The sequence below is a fragment of the Meriones unguiculatus genome, chromosome 12 (assembly GCF_030254825.1).
Source record: "Meriones unguiculatus strain TT.TT164.6M chromosome 12, Bangor_MerUng_6.1, whole genome shotgun sequence".
Lineage (NCBI taxonomy): Eukaryota > Metazoa > Chordata > Mammalia > Rodentia > Muridae > Meriones > Meriones unguiculatus.
The window spans coordinates 56,868,111-56,892,926 of NC_083360.1; the positions used below are offsets into that span (position 1 = coordinate 56,868,111).

Below are 24,816 nucleotides of genomic sequence, written 5' to 3' on the forward strand. Positions count from 1 at the left end.
TTTGTTTTTTTTTTTTTAATTTTCAGTTCTGATATTCAGAGAACTTCTCTGCCTCAGTCAGTGTACTCACCATGAAAAGGTACCACACAGAGAGCATCACTAGGGAATTCTGACAAATATGAAAGCTTAGAAATGGTTTTCTGGATAAAAAGGCTTTATCATACTTTCATTTTTCCCGTTGTAAGGTGTGTGTGCGTCTGTGAACATTTATGAATATTGTAGGTGTAGAAATATCTTTTCACTTTTCTTAAATACATACACCGGTCTGTTTTTAGCAAACAGAATTTGCTGTTTTTGTATGCTGTTTTTGGTGGTGACATCTCCGGGCTGGTGGTCGTGGTTTCCGTTACAAAGCGGGCTGAGCAAAGCACTGGTACCGAGTTCCTCAGCGCAGCACACCTCTAAGGTCTCTGCATCTGATCCTGCCTCCAGGCTCGGCCCTGGTGAGGCCATGTCCTGACTTCCTTTGGTGATGAATGGCAAAGTGGAAGTATAAACAAATAAACTCTTTCTTTCCAACTTGCTTTTGGTTATAGTGTTTTGTTGCAGCAGTAGAAATCCTAAGACACAGAGTACTGAGCCCAGCGAGGTGTCTCAGAAGTTAAGAGCACTTACAGCCCACAAAACTACTATCTCCAGGACATCTCATGATAGCCTCATACTTTCCAGACACCTGATCTCACATGCACAGAGCTCCACACACAAAGCAATAGTTAACAATTAAAAAAAACATAATGTTGGTGCAGCCACCATAATTATTATAGTTCTTTACTTAAAATATATTACACTTCTTTTTGAGGTCAAAACCAACTTTTACCTGACTTAATGTAACAACAAATATAACCAATCACTAAAGAATGAGACTCCACTTACTGCCTTTCAAAAAATTTCTGTTTCCAGTCAGTTCACAGCTACAAGCACAAAGTACTTCAGAGAAAATTAAGCTTGGTTTTCTATAAGCTTCATCATATTTTGTGATACATTTTGGAAATAAAAAAAAGTTACTGAATGTATTTTTTATTTTAATTTTTTTATTATTTTTAATTTTTTTTAATTTTATTTTTCTCATTAGTTACATTTTGTTAATTCTGTATCCCAGCTGTATCCCTCATTCCCTCCCCAATCCCACCCTCCCTCCCTCATCTCCTCCCTGCCCCTTTCCAAGTCCACTGATAGGGGAGGACCTCCTCCCCTTTCATATGATTCCCTTTGGTGAGGTATTTTCAGGACTGGATGCAAAGTCCTCCTCTGCTCCTCCCTTGGGAGGTGGGGAGGTCAAAGAGTCAGTCATTGAGTTCCTGTTAGAAATAGTCCTTGTTCCCCTTACTATGGGAAACCAATTGATTACTGAGCTATCACAGGTCACATCCGAGCAGAGGTTCTAGGTTTTATCCTCTCATGGTCTTTGGTTGAGTGTCCATCTCAGAAAAGACCCTGTGCACAGATATGTTTGGTCCTTGAGGAGCTCTTATCCTTTCCACATCAAACTCCCCTTCTTTCATATGATTCCCTGCACTCTGCCAAAGGTTTGGTTATGAGTCTTAGTATCTACATTGGAGCACTGCTAGGTAGAGTCTTTCAGACGCTTTCTGCAGTAGACTCCTGTCATATATTCGATGCATATCCCATTTGTCTTTCTAAATGAGGATAGATCATCATACCCCGTGTCTGCTTTCTTGATTATCTTCTTTAGGTGTACAGATTTCATTATGTTTATCCTATCTTTTAGGTCTATATAAGCGAGTATATACCATGTTTGGTATATACTTTCTCCTTCAAGGATACCTCACTCAGAATGATCTTTTCTAGGTCCCACCATTTGCCTGCAAATTTCATGATTTCCTCCTTTTTGATTGCTGAGTAGTATTCCATTGTGTAAAAATACCACAATTTCTGTATCCATTCCTCCCTTGATGGACATCTGGGTTGTTTCCAGGTTCTGGCTATTACAAATAAAGCTGCTACAAACATGGTTGAGCAAATGTCCTTATTGTGTACTTGAGCAAATTTTGGGTATATGCCTAGCAGTGGTATAGCTGGGTCTTGAGGAAGCGCTATTCCTAATTGTCTGAGAAAGCGCCAGATTGACTTCCAAAGTGGTTGTAGCAGTTTACATTCCCACCAGCAATGGAGGAGGGTTCCCCTTTCTCCACAACCTCTCCAGCATGTGTTGTCATTTGAGTTTTTCATCTTGGCCATTCTGATGGGTGTGAGGTGAATGTCAGGGTCATTTTTTATTTTCATTTTCTGAATGACTAAGGATGTTGAGCATTTCTTTAAATGTTTCTCTGCCATTCTATATTCCTCTACAGAGAATTCTCTGTTTAGCTCCATTCCCCATTTTTTAATTGGATTACTTGGTTTGCTGCTTTTCAGCTGCTTTAGAACTCATTGGCACAGGAGACAACTTCCTGAACAGAACTCCAACAACACATGCTTTTAGAGCAACAATCAATAAATGTGACCTCATGAAACTGAAAAGCTTCTGTAAAGCAAAGGACACCGTCATCAAAACAAAATGACTGCCTACAGATTGGGAAAGAATATTTACCAACCCTTTATCAGACAGAGGGCTAATATCCAGTATATATAAAGAATTTTTTTATGTTTTATATTAATTACAGTTTACTCACTTTATATCCCAGCTGCAGCCATCTCCCTCATTCCTTCCCAATCCCACCCTCCCTCCCTCATCATCTCCTATACCCCTCTCCAAGAACACTGATAAGGGAGGTCCTCCCCCTCATCCATCTGACCATAGCTTATCAGGTCTTATCAGGACTGGTTTCATTGTTCTCCTCTGTGGCCTGTAAAGGCTGCTTCCCCACCCTTCAGGGGGAGGTGATCAAAGAGCCAGCCACTGAGTTCATGTCAGAGAAAGTCCCTTGTCCCCTCACCAGGGAACCCATTTGGAGACTGAGCTGCCATGGGCTATATAATTCAGTGGACAGATTAGCAAGTCTTCATAGCTCCATGTATTCACTTTCTGAAATTCCTTTTTATCTAAGTATATTTAGGAGATAGTAAAGAAGAGTAAGAAGGGGGTTAATTATAGAGGAAAAAAGGTCACTGTGACCTGTAGTGCAGTAGTGACCAAGTGAGGCAGGAAGAATTGGGCAATGTACCCAGCTAACACACACACACACACACACACACACACACACACACACACACACACACTGGCTAGATTCTGCATGAGTATTTTTGGGTTATACCAAAGTTAACAGAAGGACATGGGACTGAGAGTGTATATGTTCTCATATCCTTCAGACCTGATGGTACAGAAACAAAGGAGAACATAGCTTAAAGTGACTTTAGTTATGTCAGTCTACTATATGGAGATACCTTAGTTCCAATAAATCACCTTCATAGATGGCAGTGAAGTGTCTTTCTTTTGCAAATATCTTGAAATCTCTTAATTTTCTAGAAGTGTCTTGAGTAGAAGAAAAATTTTAACGGTGCAAAGATACCATATGGACTGAAGAAATCCAGCATCTGAGATATATATTCTTCCAAGAATGTAAATCTTTATTTAGGTTTGAAATTACTTTTATTCTTGGCTTAGAACAGAGACCTAATAGATTTTGACATGTTAGAAGACCCATTCATACCACATGCATACTTGTGGCACCTATAAATGCCATTATATATATATATATATATATATATATATATATATATATATATAAACAATAATAAATACTATAACTTTAAGTGTTGCTAATATTATATTTGACATAATGTCAAGGCAGAGAAAAAAAAAAGAATTTAATTATTTGGACAAACAGAAAGAAAGATGTCATCCCATGCCTCTTCTTTGAGATCACATAGAGGAAAGTAGGTCTTGTGGAAGTTTCTTGCCTGAGAATACCAGGAAGTAACTATTGGTAGAACTAAAGTGTAGCTTGAGAATAAATAAAATATGTACAACATAGAGCCAGGATATGTCTAAGGCTTATAGATGTGCTTATGTAGGGGTACATTTATGGAACCCAAGACGAGGAAAGTCCTGAAGGGCAGTGGTAGGAGAGTAGAGAGTCTCAAGATCTCCACACACAGTTAACTCACTTTGTTTTTCTGTTTGTTGGTTTTTCTAATTTTTTTATTTTTATATTAATTACAGTTTATTAAATTTGTATCCAGCTTTAGCCCCCTCCCTCAATCCCTCCCAATCACCACCCACCCTCCCTTACCTCCTCCCTTGCCCCTTCACTGATAGGGGAGGTCCTTCTCCCCTCCATCTAACCCTAGTTTATAGGTTTCATCAGGGCTGGCTACATTGTCTTCCTCTGTGGCCTAGCAGGGCTGCTCCTCCCTCAGAAGGGGGGAGGAAGAGTCAAAGAGCCAGACACTGAGTTTATGTCACAGACAGTCTCTGTTCTCCTTACTAGGGTAACACACTTGGATAGTAAGATGCCATGGGCTAGGTCTGAGCAGGGGTTCTAAGTTACCTAAGTTATCTCCATGCATGGTCCTTGGTTGGAGAATCAGTCACAGAAAAATACCCTTTGCCCAGATATATTTGGTCGTTGTAGAGCTCCTATCCTCTCCAGGTCTTACTAAATTTCCCCTCATTCATAAGATTCCCTGCACTCTGCTCAAGATTTGCTTATGAGTCTCAGCATCTGCTTTGATACAATGCTAATAAATTATAATTAATATAAAAAATAAAAAAGAAAGAGGAGATAGAAAGACCTTGGGTGAGGGACAGAAGCTCCAAATGGAGATCAACAGGGAAAACAACAACAACAAAAAACTAACCCTCCTCGGGGCCCTGAAGAGAATGATAGCTTAATCAAGGACAATACATGGATAAGACCTAAAACCACAACTCAGATGTAGCCCATAGACTCAGTCTCCAAATGGGTTCCCTAATAAGGGGAGTAGGGGCTATCTCTGGCATGAACTCTGTGGCCAGCTCTTTGATCACCTCCCCCTCAGGGGGAAGCAGCCTTACCAGGCCAGAGAGGAAAACAGTGCAGCCACTCTTGATGAGACCTGATAGGCTAGGGTCAGATAGAAGGGTAAAAGGACCTCCCCTATCAGTGGACTAGGGGAAGGATATAGGGGGAGAAGAGGCAGGGAAGGTGGGGTTGGGAGGAGAAAGGGATGTGGCTATAGCTGAGATGCCAAGTGAATAAATTGTAGTAAATGATACTAATATAAAGAAAATAAAAATAAAAAAAAAAGATCTCCACACACGTGGAGTCCTGGGGCCACTGTGATTGTAGGAATTGTTGTTTGAGTCTAGCCTTACACTGCTAAGCCATCTCTCCAGGCCAGATTTTAGAAATTCATACTATAAGAGACTCAGGCATGGGTATTCTCCAACATTTGATAATTTTTAGTTACTTTTTTTTTTGGTCCTTTCAGTTGCAACCTAGTAACTTCATAGTGATTTGCAGTACTGGCTTGCTGATAACCTGTAACTTCCTGAATAACTGTTTACTATGCTGCCATCTGGATGAGTAGAAACCGTGGAGGAAAGATATTTTAAACGTTCATTTAAAAAATGATTTCCATAGATAATCTCAGGTTAAACATTTGAAATGTCATGAATTCAGCTCATTAAAAGATACATGTCCTGAATACACAAAACCCTACTTTCCTCCATTCCTTTGATGCCCTTAAGACTCACCTCTGGGGACAGTGCAAGCAGAGAATATCGAATTTTCTCATTAAAGGGAACGTAGGTGAGAATGATAACAGGTTCTCAACAAAGTATGCATAGCATTTCAATGCACCAAGGAAAAGCCATTAAATTTATTGTAAAATATTCATTTGAGCAATGAACTTTTAGACATATTCATGGCATTGCCCTCTAGGTAGTTCTATGATCTATTCTGAAACACTATAGCAGATAAAGGATATATGTAAGTCTATAAATCATTCTTTTAATATCACACATCTGCCTAATAGATTAAAAGGCACATACATTGCCCCTGGCATAGGTCAGGAGAGTAAAGAATCCTTATGGTAGATACAGTACTCCTATTCCCTTAAGAGCAGGAAAGAATGCAGGGCATGAAGTAAAATCTTTAAATTTGTGAAAACTGCAAATCTTTAACTGTGTGGAGAAAAAAAAAACACGGTTATACTTATTAAGTCGATTTTCTTAATAAACCATACAAAATAGTTTGATCTAAAAAGATTCTACATGGAATCTAGGAATACGCCAGTGGGATTTGGTAGAGGCTAACTAAATTATTCCTTTAGACAATTCTATTAGGAAAGGCTCCAAGGAAGGGGAAGAATGAAAAGAAGCAATGTCAGCCATCCTTCCTCTATTACTTGGAGCCTCCATTTAATTGGATTTTTCTTGCAATTGCCTAGGCTCTTAGTATCTCATTCAATATTACCATTCAAGAATTATATACTTGACCTGAAAGCATTTATTTAAGTCTTAAACTACAACCACAACAATGTCTGAATTACAAGCAAATGGGGCTACGTAAAATACAGAAGTTTCTATGAATTTCACTGATTCCCGCAAAAGTCCCAGAAGTTGAGAGCAATGTGTTTCCCAGCTTAATCCATCAGTTATCTCTTTATATTGAATTAACTGTCTACAAGCTTTAGCAGTCAAATTAGAACTTATTTGAAACAAATGTTTGCATAGTATTCAGAATCTTTCTCATGAAATCATGTTTCTTATTTTCTAAAATAATCATCCATTAAAATTCAGAGTTTCAGGAGGTAGGCATTTACAGTAATTAACATCTGGGGTCTCAACAAAGCCTCTCTTACATCAATCATGCAACTGAAGTTCAAATTTTATCATTTGTGGATTGGTAATTTTATGTTAGACAGCTACACTAATTTACTAAGTGTCTACTCTAATTTGAATTCGGTGATGTAGGATCATATCTGGAAGGTAAAATTGCTGATTCTCTTTTAAGTACTCTGAGTTCTATTTCCAGAGCTTGGAGATCTTTGTGATTAAACTACAATGCATTCGTTCACTCTCCCTGTGTGCTTGGTTGTCACAGAATCAGCTAATGAGGACATGACATAAAAGCCACATTCCCTTCCTTCCTGGAGATGTTCTAGTAACTGTTAGATAGACTTTTGAGTACTTTGTGTTCTCTGCTCATCTTTTGCCTCTTTTATTTGATATAAAGGAATCTACTAGAAATTATGTGTCACAAAGAAATGATAACCACTCACTACTATTCACTATCTCTCACATTTTCTTATACTGAGATAAGGTGGACAGGAAGTAGCTCATTTCACTGAACTCTGAGAATGCATGCTTCCCTTGGATCCTGATATTTATGTACAAAGCAAGTGTTGCAGAATTGACTGACGGTGAGAGGAAGGTCAGCAAACTAGGCTCATGTCCCTACCTCATCCATTCTGTAATCAGATGATGTCCAACTTCTGATTTGCAACTAATAATATTACAGTTTAATTCAACAACTAACTAGAAAGGGCTGTGTGTATTTGCAGATTAGTGTGTGCCTTCTGCATGTGCATGAACATGAGTGTATGTCTGTGTGCATGCGTATGTGTGTGTGTGCCTTGTTCATGTGCATATGTATATTATGTCTGAGTGCACATGTGTGCATATGTGTGTGAGTATTCATATATTCATGTTTGTGTTTGTGACCATGTGAATTCATGTGTGTGCATATATATGTGTGTCATTGTGTGTGTGTGTGTTTATTTGTGCATGCATGGGTGGATATTTTGTGTTCTGTTCCTTTCTGAATTTTATTGTTTCTTCATATAAAAATTATATGGGAAGGGAGGTCCTCCTAGCCTTTCATCTGACCCTAGCCTATCAGGTCTCATCAGGAGTGGCTGCATTGTCTTACTCTCTGGACTGGTAAGGCTACTCCCCCATCAGGTGGAGGTGATCAAACACAGGGGGAGGGGTATAGGAGAGAAAGAGGGAGGAAGGGTGGGATTGAGAAGGTATGGGGGAGGGGGTTTGCAGCTGGGATACAAAATGAATAAACTGTAATTAATAAAAATAAAATCAAATTAAGAACCTATATGAGCATTAGAATTTTTAAAGTTTATGTTTTGTTTATGTCATCTTTTATTTAAACTTATACATAGCCACCTTAGGTTTGAACATGAATATAGCTAGATCCATGTATACATGTACGCATGTACACCTATATATTTGTCTTCATATGTCAATAAATATTTTACTTTAACCCACCTCAAGCATATATCCTGGATAATCAAACATATTTCCACCATTCCCAATGTGCTTTGGCAGTATGATAGGTACTATGAGCATATAAAATAGATGCTTCACAGATATACTCATTTACATACTAGATTGTACCTGAAATTTAAAAAAAAATATCCAGACATTGTCATAATAAAAGCAGAATTATTGTTTATTATGATTAAGATGAGGTTTTGCTGATTAAAACATGAAATGGGGATGAACAACACTATTTCCCCCTAGACCTCAGTTATTCTGTAATACTTTGTTTCAGTAGTCTCTGCAAGTGTTTCTGGTTTCTTTTCTTTTCCTATGTGATCTTGCTGCTTTATCTGCATGCTTACAATATGGCTTTGATCACTTTAAGGATAGCACCTATGGGAAGATGCCAGCGTGCTTCTGCTGTCTGTCAATATCCTTATGCCTGATCAAGCTGCAAATGATTACTTACTCTTCATGTTGTGCTCAGTTTTACTTAGTGGGAGTCCATTGCATGCCAGTCACTGCCATAGCTGCTGAGCACCTATCTGTGTGAGGGAAATTACTTTGTTCTTAGAAAGTTATTCTCAAAATCTTATCTTTCTAACACTGTAAATAATCTCGAATATGACAATCAAAACTGGTAATTTATCATGTGTACTCTAGATTTCAGTCTTGTTATTTTGACATTCTTTTCTCCTTATATTTTTAATATTATTGTCCTATTTTTAGAGGTGGCCCAATACAGTCCCTGACTGGCCCTTAACTCACTATGTAGTCAAGAAAGATCTTGAACTCATGACCTTCCTGCCTCCAGTCCCCTAGTATTGGTATTACAGGTGTGCACCTGCATGACTAGTTTATTTTTTATTTCAATTTACATATTTATTTATTACAACTTGTTCACTCTATATTGCCACTGCTGCCCCCTGCTCCTCTAGGGAACGTTCTTAGACACTGAGCAGCCAATGGGCTTCCTTCGAACAAGAGGTCCTGGTCTTTCCATGGATGGTCCTTGGTTGGAGTATTGATCACTGCAGTCCCAAAAGGATGGAGGTATTTCATCTCTGATATTCTCCTTGTGGAGATCATTACTCTCTCTCTCTCTCTTCTTCCATAAGGATTCCAGCAACCTGGCCAAAGTTTGGCTATGAGTCTCGGTATCTCCTTCAATACCCTGGTGGCTAGAGTCTTTCAGAGGTCTCCTGTGGAAGGCTCCTGTCCTGTTCCTTGTCTTCTCCTACTTCTGATATCTCTCCTGTTTGCCCTTCTGAATGAGGATTAAGCCTCTTCCCTAGGGTTCTCCTTGTTGTTCAGCTTCTTTAGGACTATAGATTTTAACATGTTTATCCTATATTACATGGCTAATATCCTCTTATAAGTGAGTATACACCATATGTGTCTTTCTGCTTCTGGGTTACCTCAACCAGAATGTTCTTTTCTAGTTCCCACCATTTGCCTGCAAATTTCATGGTGTCCTTCCTTTTAATTGCTGTAGTATTTCATTATGTAAATGTACAATATCTGTATATATTCCTCCATTGAGGGACATCTGGGTTGTTTGCAGATTCTGGCTATTACAAATAAAGCTGCTATGAACCTAGGTGAGTAAATGTCCTTGTTGAATGGTGGAGCATCTTTAGGGTATATGTCCAGGAGTGGTATAGTTGGATCTTGAGTTAGCACTATTCCTAATTTTCTGAGAAAGCACCAGATTGACTTCCAAAGTGGGTTGTAACATGTTATGTTCCCACTAGCAGCGGAGAAGGGTTTCCCTTTCTCCACATACTCTCCAGGGTGTAGCATCCCTTGAGTATTTTTTCATTTTTTAAAATTTTATTTATATTTTAGCATTTAAGAACCCTCAATAGAGTAGTTTTTTGTTTGTTTTTGTTTGTTTTTTATATCAAAGCCTACAGGGACATTTTTGCCTTGTCTTATGGTATCTTGATTTTTCCTTTTTGCTTGTTGTATCTTGGACACATGCTCTCCTCTGAAGGCAAACAGGGAGAGTGGATTTGAGAGAGCAGGCTGGGGCAGGGCTGAGAAGGATGGACCATGTGGAGAAGGGAAACATTGGTCCTGATGATTTTATGAGAGTAGAGTCTACTTTTATGTTTTTATAAATTACAATATATTCACTTCGTATCCTCACTGTATTCCCCCTCCCTCATTCCCTACCCATACCAAACTCTCTCCCACATCTCCTCCCATGCCCCTCCCCAAAACCACTGATAGGGGAATTCCTCCTATCAGTGAGGACCAAGCCTATCAGGTCTCATCAGGACTAGTTGCATTGTTTTTGTCTGTGGCCTGGTAAGGTTGCTCTCCCATGTGGGGGAGGTGTTCACAGAGCCAGGCACAGAGTTTATGTCAGAGACAGTTCCTGTTCCCATGAATAAGGAACCCCCTTAGAGACAGAGCTACCATGGGCTACATCTGTGCAGGGATTCTAGGGGTTTTAGGTTATGTCCATGCACGGTCTTTGGTTGGAGTATCAGTCTCAAAAATGATTGCTGTGCTCAGAATTTTTTGATCTGTTGCTCTCTTTGTGGAGCTACTGTCCTATCCAGGTCTTGCTATCTCCCTCTTCTTTGATAAGATTCCCTGTGTTCTTCCCCAAGTTTGGCTGAGTCTGAGTATCTCCTTAGATATGTTGCTGGATAAAGCCTTCTGATGGGTGTGAGGTGAAATGTCAGGGTCATTTTTATTTTCATTTCCCGAATGACTAAGGATGTTGAGCATTTCTTTAAGTGTTTCTCTGCCATTAGATATTCCTCTGTGACAATTCTCAGTTTAGCTCTGTACCCCACTTTTTAATGTGATTACTTGGTTTGTGGGGTGTTAAACCTTTTCAGTTTTTTATATATTCTGGATATTAGCCCTTTGTCAGATATAGTGTTGGTGAAGATCCTTTCCCTAGTCTGTAAGCTCTTTTTTTTTGTTTTGATGACAGTGTCCTTTGCTTAACAAAAGCTTTTCAGTTTCATGAGGTCCCATTTATTAATTGTTGATCTTAGAGTCTGTGCTGTTGGTCCTGTGTTCAGGAAGCTGTCTCCTGTGCCACTGAGGTAAAGATTCTTTCCAACTTTTTTTTTTTTTTTTTTTTTTCTAACAGATTCAGTGTGTCTGGTTTTATGTTGAGGTTTTGGATCCACTTGGACTTTAACTTTGTGCAGGGTGATAAATATGGGCCTATTTGTTTTTTTTTGTTTGTTTGTTTTTTGTTTTTTGTTTTTCTACATGTAGACATCCAGTTGTACCAGCCCCATTGGTTGAAGATGCTTTCTTTTTTCCATGATATGGTTCTTTTTCAAAACTTAAGTTTCCATAGCTGTGTGGGTTTATTTCTGGGTCTTCAATTTAATTACCTTGATCCAGCGGTCTGTTTCTATGCCATGTTTCTAAGGTGGTTCTGGGGTTCAAAACCAACGCTATTAGGCCTATTAGGCCGGCACTGAACCATTTGAGCACCACTTTTCAACAACAAATTTACTATCTTCTAAGAAGTTTAAACTTTTTTTTTGTATGAATCAGAACAAATAATCAAACTCTAATAAATATTTTAATCTGCATTCATTATTAATTAATTAATTTATTGATTGATTGATTTTTAATTGTGTGCCTGTGTGGAAAGTTAGGTTTGTGCAAATAAATAAACTTTTCCATGGCAGCCAGGAGAAGGGATTACATTCTCTGGAGTTGGAGTTGTAGGTGCTTGTAGGCTACCTGAAGTGGGTTCTGGGAAACAAACTTGGGTCCTCTAAAAGATTAGAAAATGCTCTAAGCATCTAAGAAATCTCACTATCCCAAATAATCAAAATTTATTGTTTTGCATTATGGTTTATTATGTAACTATTTCACTAGAAATAAAAATTGCACTGTATATACAAAAATTTTGTTGATATCACTGTGTACTATGGTGATTAATATATAGAAATACTATTTGTCACTGAACCTAATGATTAATATATTTTTTCAAAATTATGCAAGAAATAATCATAATAAGCTGTAAATTAATATCCATAATATTAATTTATTCATAATACTGATAAAGAAATATTCATAATATTTATTCATAAAAAATAGTCACAATAAGGGATGAATTTAATTAAGGTTAGTGGTAGAAGACTCATTTTATTTCAAATTAAATATTTTTTCTTATTCTCAGCAAGAGTTAGGAAGAACAGAAGTGAATTATCCAGCAGAAAACTTATTTTCTGAGATGCCACAATATAAAATAAACCTCTGTTATAACAGAATCCTCAGACTGATGAAACATGTTCAGAACACAATAAAATAAAGGTGTTTCTGGTCCTCAACTTCTGAGATGACTGAGTTCCCAGATTAAGAGGCTGTGCCAGAGTTCATGGTTCACAGGACCCCTACCATAGAAATCTCTATTCTTCCTATGTGCTCTTGGTACTGGCTCAGAATTTTTTTTTTTTTTTTGAGAAAACTGTCCTGATTGGAAACAAATATTATACCTACAACCCATTCATCTGACTTGGTTTAATCAATTTTCTACATTGTTTTCCTAGGTCAACTGCATTTACCTCAAAACTTTCAAATATGTAAGATACTGTTGTCACCTTTCAAAGTAAACTCCATTCATGGGATTTAACAAAAAATAAAATGACGTAGCAGAATAGAACTGTGATATTCATTTGTTTGTTTGTTTGTTGTTTTTATTTTGTACTAACTAGGAGTTTTGATACGTTGTCTTCTCCAACTGCTATGTCCAATGTGATCTCTGAGATTTTGAGATGGCTCAGCACCTGCCCTTTGTAGCACTCACTGACTGGAAAAGAGTAATGAGTGTGAATACACACACATACACAAATCCACATAAATTGTGCCTATACATGTATGTGTTTATATGCATTATGCATTTGTATCTATATTTTAAAATAATTATGTAAGAAATAACTGTATCACATATTAATTATTCTGATGAGTAATTAGTGAATCAAGACCTGAAAGTGACCACAAACAAGTCAGTGCACTAAGGCCTACAGTTATATCTCTGCACTAAATTGAACATTTTCTAAAGGAAACTGCATTCAGGATAGAGTGTAACTGAATTCTAAGAACAATTTAGATATCAATATTTATTCCTTCTTGTTCAGACTCACATGCTACACCTGCAGTATTAATGATATATAACAACAAATCCTGCTGCTGAGTTTCAAGGCTTTAAGAGACTTGCTGAGGTGGGAGACAGTGAAAGCTCCTTCAGTTTTATTTTTAGGCAGGCTTTAAACCTCACCTAATTCCCAAGTGTTAGGGAGACTCTTGTAAAGTATAGCCCCTCATCAAGAAAAGGGGCTGAGAGAAGAGCAGAGTTTCAAACCTTTGAGATGATATTTTTTTTCTTAAGGTTCTGAAAAAATAGAAGCAATCTTGATTAAATTTTAGACTCAATAGATGGCAAATTTAGCCCAAACTAGTCATCATCCATACATATGTAACGAGTTCTGCTCTTATACTAAAATTATTGAATCCTTTGCAATAATCAGAATTAAATTGACTATGATATAAAAGCTTGTCCTCATTAGATTTTGAACAAACCTGTTTAACACTTACTAAAGGTCAGGATTATAATTTAAAACATGGCTCAATGTAATTTTCAACTGAGCATTTTGAACAAGGTAAGCAGTCCATTGCATTTATTATAAAATAGAGTATTTTTCAAGGTGTATTTTAATCCACTGAAACTTTTGAGTGTCTCCTTTACGATCATAAAGAACTAATGTAAATATATTGATCAGGTAGGCTGAGGAAATAGCTCAGTGGCTAAGATTATTTGCTGTGAAGCCCGAGGAGGTTAAATCCATCAGATGGATGCATGCATTAGTAGACATGGCCACTTGTTCTTGTAACTAAATATTTGTAGGAGGAGACACGAGGATCCCAAAAGTTTGCTGGAGCTATGAGTTTCAGTTCTGTGACAGACATTATGTCAAGACATTATAATGGTTAGTGATACAGGAAGATGCCCAATGTAATGTTCTGGGCCCAGGAATAGGGGTCAAATACACTTGCACCTTCACATTCAAGTACATGTACCCTATGACACACAATACTCTTATTATTATTATTATTATTATTATTATTATTATTTACATTTTATTAACTTTGTATCCCAGCTGTATCCCACTCCCTTATTCCCTCCCAATCCCATCTTCCCTCCCTCATCTCCTCCCTGCCCCGTTCCGAGTCCACGGATTGGGGAGGACCTCCTCAACTTTCATCTGTCCCTGTTTTATCAGGTATCTTCAGGACTGGCTGCAAAGTCCTCCAGTGTGGCCTAGCAGGACTGCTCCTCCTTCAGGGGAGGGGGGAGGTCAAAGAGCATGCCATTGAGTCCCTGTCAGAAATAGTCCCTGTTCCCCTTACTATGGGAAACCAATTGGTTACTGAGCTACTACGAGCTTTGTCCGAGCAAAGGTTATAGTTTATATCCATATATGGTACTTGCTTGGAGGAACAATTTCAGAAAAATCCCCGGTGCCCAGATATATTTGGTCCTTGTGGAGCTCCTATCCTTTCCACGTCATACCAACTCCCCTTCTGCCGAAGGTTTGGTTATGAGTCTTAGTATGTGTTTTGAAACGCTGCTAGGAAGAGTCTTTCAGATGCTTTCTGCGGTAGACTCCTGTCATATGGCCAATGCATATCCCATTTGTTTTTCTAATTTAGGATTGATCATCTTACCCCATGTCGCTTTCTTGTTTGTCTTCTTTAGGTGTATAGACATCATTATGTTTATCATATCTTGTAGGTATATATAAGCAAGTATATAGAGTATACACCATGTTTGTCTTTCTCCTTCTGGGATACTTCACTCAGAATGATCTTTTCTAGATCCTACCATTTGCTTGCAAATTTCATGATTTCCTCATTTTTGATTGCTGAGTAGTATTCGTTTGTGTAAAAATACCACAATTTCTGTATCCATTCCTTTGTTGATGGACGTCTGGGTTGTTTCCAGGTTCTGGCTATTACAAATAAAGCTGCTACAAACATGGTTGAGCAAATGTCTTTATTGTGTACTTGAGCAAATTTTTGGTATATACCTAGCAGTGGTATAGCTGGGTCTTGAGGAAGCACTATTCCTAATTGTCTGCGAAAGCGCCAGATTGACTTCCAAAGTGGTTGTAGCAGTTTACATTCCCACCAGCCATGGAGGAGGGTTCCCCTTTCTCCACAACCTCTCCAGCATGTGTTGTCATTTGAGTTTTTCATCTTGGCCATTCTGATGGGTGTAAGGTGAAATCTCAGGGTTGTTTTCATTTGCATTTCCCTAATGGCTAATGACGTTGAGTATTTCTTCAAGTGTTTCTCTGCCATTCGGTATTCCTCTACAGAGAGTTCTCTGTTTAGCTTTGTTACTCATTTTTTAATTGGATTACTTGGTTTGCTGCTTCAGCTTCTTTAGTTCTTTTTATATACTGGATATTAGCCCTCTGTCAGATAGAAGATTCTTTCCCAACCTGTAGGCATTCGTTTTGTTTTGATGACGAACACACAATACTCTTACCAAACAAAAATACTGGTGCTCTATGTAATTAAGTTTAAAGGAAAACTTCAAAAATATTTCTGATTGAAAGCTTTGATTGGAATCTGATAATTTCAGACATCTGTAGATAAGGTTATGAAACTGCCCATGGGATGATTATAATAACTTTCTAATCCTATGGGGCTGAGCTTGAATTATGTCTTCAACAAGTATTTGCCCCATGACTTAGGGGATGTATTAATTCCTTAAAATATATATTAAAACAACAATCTTGAAGATTTAATTATTAACCTAATTAACCCAGAGACATACCCAGATACAGTGGGAATTAAAATATATACTTTTAGATTGAAGGTTATTTTTTCAATACATTATTTTTTATGTGGACTATGATTAAAATAGGTTGAAATAAGAAGAAATAAGAATACTACTTCTCATGCAAATAACTGAAGTAAGATATGCCTTGCTATAGTGACCTATGAAGTTTAGGGTCATTATGGGCATTTCAGGACTAATCTGATACATTAAGAAATGTCCAATAATAAACATCTGTTACTTGTAGTAGGTAAATTAATATTATCTAGGAAATATTTAAAAGTGGTGGTTTCTAATACTGTGTATTAGACTTAACTGAGTATCTTTGAAATTTATTAACATGTCAATATTTAAATTTGAACTTTTTATAAGCAATGAATATGCACTGGAGTTTCTTTAACCCTGAAGATTCTGACTATAACCAGGATTCTGAACCAGCAATATAGAGAAATGCCGTGAACACGGATCCTAAGAAGTTTAGAGTACAGCTATCAGACTCCCATTGTCTCCCAGCCCACATACCCTGAGTCAGGCTTGCTTCTTACAGTTTTGCAGCAGGATTTTCACTAGAATTCTGATATTTTCTTGCATTATTTACGTTTTTAACTTTGTGCATGTCACATACTTCCAAATAAATTTTTTCACAGTCAAAATAATTTTTACTTTATAATATGTACTCTTTAGCATTTATTCTTAGTATTTATCATAGATTCTAAAATGACCCTAAACTTCATATGTTTATTCAAGCATTTATTCTCAATTTTCAATTTCTGAGGAGGTTATTCAGACATAGGCAAAGGGTAGCAGGAGAAATAGAAAGAGAGATAGAGGGAGAGGGAGATAGAGAATGTGTGTCTAAAGAATCCACCACTGTCAAATTATGATAGAAGAATCTTTAAGCTCCTATGATCTTATTATTGTTTTTATTTACAACCTTCCCCAGAGCTATATTTTTTAGTCCTTATAACAAAATATTTTATTATTTAAAAGATTTACATAATGTACATTCACTTCCAAGTACTCCTAACTCCATCCCCCAACCCTTGTGACCACCTACAAAAAAAAAAAAAAAAGAAAAAAATATCTTAAGTGTAATTTGTGTTTCCTTTATACCCACTGTAGCATGATCAAACTCTCAAGAACCTACCACAGAGGGCCTCTGAAAGCCTCTGCCCTTCAGACTATCAAAGCAGATGCTGAGCCGGATGGGCAACTGTTGGGCAGGAGAACGGAATTTTAGGTAAGAACTGGGAAATAGTAAGAGCTGGAGAGGACAGGGTCTCCACAAGGAGAGCAACAGAACAAGAAAATTTGAACATAAGGAACTTCCCAGAGACTCATACTCCAACCAAGGACTATTCATGGAGATAACCTAGAACCCCTGCACAGATGTAGCCCAGGGCAGTTCAGAGTCCAATTGGGTTACATAGTAATGTGAAGAGGGACTGCCTCTGACATAATCTGATTGGCCTGCTCTTTGATCACCTCCCTCGGGGGGGGGGGAGCAGCCTTACCAGGCCACAGTAGAGGACAATACAGCCACTTTTGATGTGAACTGACAGACTAAGATCAGAAAGGAGAGGAGAACCTCCCCTATTAGTGGACTTGGGGAGTGGCATGCAAGCAGAGGGAGGAGGGAGGGTGGGATTGGGAGGGGAGGAGGGAGGGGCTTATGGGGGGATGCAGAATGAATAAAGTGTAATTGATGAAAAATTTAAGAAAAAAGGGAAAAAATAATTTAAGAACCTTAAATGACTTTCAAAATTGGAGGAAAACATGGAGTTAGTCAATTGGCATGGAGCACATCTCGCCCCTGGAGGCAATGGTCTCCTGAACCTACTCAGACCTCGGACACCACCACTGCTAGTTCTAGAACTGACGCAGGATGTTCCAACGAGGGGTTAAGGCTTCTCATAATATTTCCTATAAGCCCACACCTGTTTGTCTATATCCCCCATTTCTATTCATTATTAGCCAGATAGAGCCAAGTAATTGTGGTAATGATACTTGCTTTTTTGCCCAATGCTGGAATGCTAGTAAATTTAGGTATGCCCTGGTTACTCGCATGCCTCACTGGGTGCCTGTGCCCATTGATGCTCCTCACGCTATGACTCTCTTCAGACAGAAAAGGGATCTTGGAACTACAGCCACCATTGTTACTACCATCTCATTGACGGCTGTTGGAGCTACCACCAGGGCATTAGCCATGAGTCATACTGGGCAGACTGCTCAGACCCTGAATAATCATTTAGCCAATGTAGCTCATGCCTTAGTTGTACATAAAGGAATTAATGCTCAACTAAAAGGAAGCTTGATGGTGTTCAATCAGAGGATTGACCTCTTGCAGGAGCAAATTGATACCCTATGGCAAATCGCTCAACCTGGCTGTCAATGAAAGTATGCTGGACTTTGTGTCACTAGCATACAACATGAGAATTTTTCCTGTGCTGCAAATCTGTCTAAACAATTGTCGAGCTATATTTTAGGTAATTGGACTGGAGAATTCGATACTACGATGGAGCAGCTGAGAGTGGCCATTGTCACAGTAAATTCTATCGGAGTGGACGCAGGACTAGCCACAGGATTATCAACATGGATTGCTGCAGCCATGAATCATCTGAAGGAATGGGCGGGCATGGGAGTGTTAGCAGGCCTTCTGGTGTTGGTCTCCTTGGTTTGCCTGTGGTATATATGCAAGATTAGAGTCTCACAACAGTGTGATGCAGCCATGATCATTCAGGCCTTTACAGCCATTGAAGCAGGACATTCTCCCCAAGCATGGTTGGATACCATAAAAAGCTAAAATGATACGCTCAGGATGCGAGGCTAAGCACTGCACTCAGGGTCAGCCGCTTTGGACCCAGAGAAGAGCATGTCTGATTGCATGCGGGTTGATGCCCCAGGTCCCGCCTCTGAGAAAAAGTTATCCGACGGGTCTGATGCTCTTTGGGTGGATGACACCTAAATGAACATCTGTACAAAGTCCCAATTTATTTCTAATATCAGAGATCAGACCTCTACTCTTGCCTGATGCGTCTAAAACAAAAAGGGGGAACTGTAGAGAGCTGCGGAATGCTATGCCTTAAAGATGGAGCTGGTTTCTGCCTTCCACCTTCCGGATGATGAGTGCTCTCTGTCACGAACAACTCCACATTTGGCTAAGGCCAAGGATCTGGCTTGCTTCCATGTATGTGGACCTATCTGCATTGCCCCCGTGGCACGCCTGGGTTGGCTACCCAGAGGCTATTTAAGCTGTGGGCTGGCTTTCCCCGGGGTCCGAGGATTGTTCAAGGTTCCTGAATAAACTGCATTGAAAAAAAAAAGAAACTAAATCCTTCTCCAAAGCTCTCATGAGAAGCCACCAACTGTGAAGAGCTATACTTCAAAATCCATATCACAATTTTAAGAATTCTCATCGGTATTTTCCTGAAATTTTCATAATGTTCTTGCTTTTAATAGTTGTGTAGTATTTCATTGTGTAAATGTGCCACAATATCTGTATCTATTCTTCAGTTGAGGGACATCTAGGTTGACTCCAGACTCAGTCCACTGTGAATAAAGTAGCTATAAACATGGTTGAGCAAATGTCCTTGCTGTATGGTTTAGCATCTTCCATATATATGCCCAGGAGTGGTATAGCTGGCTCTTGAGGAAGCACTATTCCTACTTTTCTGAGAAAATGCCAGATTGATTTCCAAATTGGTAGAATAAGCTTACATTCCTGGCAGGAATGGAGGAGGTTCCCCTTTCTCTACAACTTTTACATCATGCATCATCCCTTTTATTTTTGATCTTAGTCATTCTAATAGGTGTAAGGTGAAATATCAGGGTTATTGGAAAAGATCATTCTGAGTGAGGTAACCTAGAAGCAGAAAGACACATATAGTATATACTCACTTATAAGTGAATATTAACCATATATTACGATAAGCATATTAAAATCTATAATCCTAAAGAAGATAAACAACAAGGAGGACCTTAGGGAAGAGACTGAAACTTCATTCACAAGGGTAAACAGAATAAACATATGAAATAAAAGACAAGAACAGGACAGGAGCCTTCCACCGGGAGTCTATGAAAGACAATAACCATCAGGGTATCCAAGGAGATACTGAGACTTGCAGCCAAACTTTGGGCAGAGTGCAGGAAACATTATGGAAGAAGAAGGAGATAGAAGGACCTGGAGGAGACAGGAGCTCCATAATGAGACCAACAGAGCCAAAAATCCTGGATCCACGGACCCCTGCAGAGGCTGATACCCCAACCAAGGATCATACATGAAGAGGACCTAGATCCCTTGCTCATAGAAAGCCCATAGACTGTTCAGTTTCCAAGTGGGTTCCCTAGTAAGGGGAGGAGGAGTTGTCTCTGATGTGAACGCAGTGGCCAGCTCTTTGATCATCTCTCCTTGCATAGTGCACTCTTGCTAGGAAGATGATGCATCCAGCTGTGAGGAGACCTGCTAGGCTAAGGTCAGATGGAAGGGGAGGAGGTCCTCCCTTACAAACTAAATAAATTGTGATAAAAAAATAAAGTTCTCTTCAATAGTTTCCTGTCTAGGACTTTTGTTTTTGTTGTTGTTTCCTTTTCTTTTTGGAGTTGGGGTAGGAGGTCTTCATAGTAATGTTTCAATTAACTGTTTGATTATAATTTACAAATAAGTATTCTATTATTGTCAAAAATGTTATAAAATTATAATTATTCCTTCTACCTCTTCCAAAAACTTTGACATGGGTTCCTTCTGTTAACCTAACTACTCATCATGAGAGGCATTATAACTGTTGTTTTTCGGGAATACAGACTAATCTGTTTTTTTTTTATTTTTATTTTTTGTCAAAGACAAGATAGAGGAACAAAATGTATACCTTGTAAATGTCCTATTAAATTTTCATTACAAATAAAATACAATGGATACAATAGTAAGAATCCTGAGAGGCTAGAAGAGGACAGAGGAGGGTGGTTTCCACAAGAAACATATTTTTTATCCCAACTATTTAAAATTGGGTGAAAAGTGGAGGGTGACAGTAAGGAAGGCTTTGGAGTAAAGTGCCTTTGGCTTGAACAATTTATCACTGCCTTGTTTACTATCTTTAAAGCAGCAACAGAGATTCAGCACTGCTTCAAATTGATAGAGTAAAATATTTCTTTAAGTATTTTAAATAGTTGTTGTTACAAATGTCAACACACACACACAAGGAAGAGACACAGTGAGATCAGAGAGAGAAAAGGAGAGAGAGACACACAGAGAGAATTTCATTCATCCATTCAAACTCTGAAACGCAGGCATGTGATAAGATAACCAGTTAAGAATGGAGGCAGAAAAAAACTCAGTACTGAGAAGTAATCATTTTGTTGTTGCTGTTTGTTTCGGTGTTAATTTCCATATAAAATTAAAAATGAAAGGCAATATTGAAATCTAGGTTTATTAAGTATGTTATGATATTTACTTCTTAATTTATTTATTTATTATTTCTTATTTACTTCATACCATTTATTATTTTTACATTTCTTGTTTTTAGTTCAACATTTAAAATATACATAGGTGGATATTTTTATTTTTAATTAATTAATTACTTTAGTTTACTTTACTTTACATCCTTGGTATAAAATATTCCCTCTGCCCAGTCCCACCCTCCTTTACCCATTTCCTCTCCCCTATTCCTTAGAATAAGGGAGCTCCTTTACCCACCCACTCCAGTGCAGCTAGTTACATGAGAACCGAGCTCATCCTCTTCCTCTTTGGCTTGGTAAGACAGTCCTTTCAGGGGGAAGTGATCAAAAAGCAGGCAACAGAGTCCAGGTCAGAGACAGCCCCTGCTCCCATTACTAGTGGACCCACATGAAGCCTGAGCTGCCCATCAGCTACATATATGTAGAGGACTTAGAGATTCATACATGAAGAAGACCTAGATCCCTTGCTCATAGAAAGCCCATAGACTGTTCAGTTTCCAAGTGGGTTCCCTAGTAAGGGGAGGAGGAGTTGTCTCTGATGTGAACGCAGTGGCCGGCTCTTTGATCATCTCTCGTTGCATAGTGCACTCTTGCTAGGAAGATGATGCATCCAGCCAAACATTGGTTTGTGAATGTGGAAAACGTTTCCGGGGGGCAGGATAAAAGGACCTAGAGGTGACAAGAGCTCCACAAGAAAACCAAGAGAGCCAACTAATGAGGGCCCAGATAGGCCTATGGAGTCTAAAGTACCAATCAAGGACTGTTCATATCGTTTATTTTTGTTATCAGGTTCCACATGATATACATATTAATTTCAAAGTAGCAATAGAATAAGTTTTCTATTTCTACTCCTATAATTCTCTTCAGTAGCAGGTTGGGCAAGAATACACACTGGCTCTGCTAGAGGTGCTGGGATGTGTCATTCAACCTCAATACAAGAAGATGTGAGTATTTATTCTTGAGGCTGGGACTTGGCAAGTGGGGTTCCTGAAACATTATATTCTGAGAGAAAAAGTTAAATTGTTTTCTAAAAAAGTAGAGTGGAAGTGGCGTGGGAGAGTGGATTTCCCACTTCTTATCACCAATATTTTACCTGAGTTCAATCAGGGGAATTATTATCCAGAAACAATGGTAAATTAATCCTATGTAGAATGTTTTTATCTCAACCAATAATTTAATACAGGATACAAAAGTATACGATGCACCAGAAATCCTTTCAATAGTATCCTTATTGAATATTTATTTTAAAGTACTTTGAACAAAAGGTACTCTACATATAGAAGCAGTTTAAAATATAGGCAGGGTTATAAGATAGTCATAAAAGATGTTGCAATAAAAAAATACCATGATTTAAAAGAAATGTACAAATAAACATTGAGAAATTTCCAGAGAAAGATGGATGATACATGTGGTCAGTAGGCTTGTCCTGACCTTGGGCTTAGATTACCTGACCAGGACCCTACACCACTCAGTGTTTTTAACTTATAGAACAAAATTTCTATATATGCACCCTGTCTTATATTGACATTTCCATAATTTTCATTTATTTTACTCTGTGTCAACGAAATACTGATCTTCAAATGATAAGAAGGTAGTTTGTGTGTTATTTCACAAATTTTGTTTTGGTCCAGAATAAAATCTTATTGGCGAATCATTGCTGTTTTATGCTACTGATTTCATGAGTGTATGAAAGCAAAAAAAAAAAAAAAAAAAAAAAAAAAAAGCCCCTGGTTTGGTAATTTTTGTATAAGAGTTGACAAGAAACATGGCAATCATAATCTAATTTAAATGTTTATTTATTAATTTATTTATTGCCTCAGTGAAATTAAAAAGCTGGCACTCTCAGGAATTGTGAGGTATCCCAAATGCTTATCAAAGGAAAGAATCACATGAATGTTTAGTTAACCCATCTTTCTTTCTTGGAGGATGACTATGGTACTGATCTTTTTATTTTCAATTAGTTACGTAAGCACATCTGCAAAGCTGCAAGAAGTGAATTGTAGAAAACAGAGTTCTGGCTGGTGCTGCCCACATATCACAGCTCATTGTTCAAATAAAATGCTGAAACACTGCTAGCATTGCTATTGAGGCCAGGTGTCAAGTTTTCCACTTCTTCCCTATGCTTAAGCAAAATAGTTTGGATATTTTTATAGAAGCGTAGACAAAGACAACAGTTGGTTGCTTTACTATTTTTCATACTGAAATGATCTCTCAGAGGTACTGATGCAGACATGGGCACATTAATCATGTGTACCCTAGATTGATGAAAGCAGAGATTTGCCATGGTGACCACAGAGATTGGGAAGTTGAGGCCACGTCATAGTGCATCTTCATTTTGCCAAATTTACTTTTCTTATTTTCATCAATTTAAAATGACAGGCTCTAATAATATAAATTATTAGTATAAATGGAACAAAATGGCAAGAGCTTACATTATTGACTACACAGGATTGATATTTCTAAAAATGTCAAACTCTCACATTATTATAAGTGTGTTTCAAACATTAGCCATGTTAGTTAAATTATATTCAAACTATACCCATAATATCTGAAATGTCAAATAAACAAAAGGAAGTTCTCTATAGATTATGAAGTCTAATTAGTTAAAGTTGAAGAAATACTCAGTGCAGTTAGAAAAGAAGAAAAATCATGTGTCAGCTTTAAGTGATAAATTATCCCAACATAGGAAAAAGAAAACAAACATGAAAAACCTTACAGATACTTCTTAATAAAATGAATATACCTTCACTAGAATTTTAAAGCTAATTGTTGAGTAACAAAAGTTGAATGTTGTTAGTTTAATAATGACAACACCTTCTAACATTTTGATTCAATTTTTTTTCTTTTTCTTTTTTTAGGATTAAAAAAAATCATGTACATGTAATTACAGAATGTGTAGTCATCTTCCATGCAGCGTAAATAATACCCAAGGAGCAATGTAACTAGCTGAGGAAAGCAATGTAGGGAAATTGTGTAAGCCTAAATGCATCCATATTCTAACACTTGTAACCTTAGAATAGTGCCTAATTTGTCAAAAGACTATGCATGTATTATTAAAATTAAGGTTGTGAGAAGATTAATTTAGATTTTTCTTGGTACTCTCTAATGATGTGTGTCTTTTAAAGAGGGGATTACCAGATCCGCTCTGACAGAGAAAAGACTCTTGTGATGAAAATATAGACCTGAAGGTGATGTTTTTCTGGCGTGGAAAATGAAGAGTTTATAAGTGAAATAATAAAATTCCTTTGTATGAAATGCATACAGTACAGAAAGTTGCATTTGTTATGTGAGAAAGCAAAACAAGTTCGTCAACATCCTCCTGACACCCACTGAAGCAGATTACAGAGCTCTGTCTTCCAGAACATGA

At 37.9% G+C, this 24,816-nt stretch overlaps 1 protein-coding gene across 35 annotated transcripts in view; it reads right to left on the reverse strand.

Moving 5' to 3' along the window:
* Ptprd (protein tyrosine phosphatase receptor type D) overlaps positions 1–24,816 on the reverse strand; it is a 2,581,289-nt gene that overhangs the window by 2,210,913 nt on the left and 345,560 nt on the right. The window lies entirely within an intron of this gene.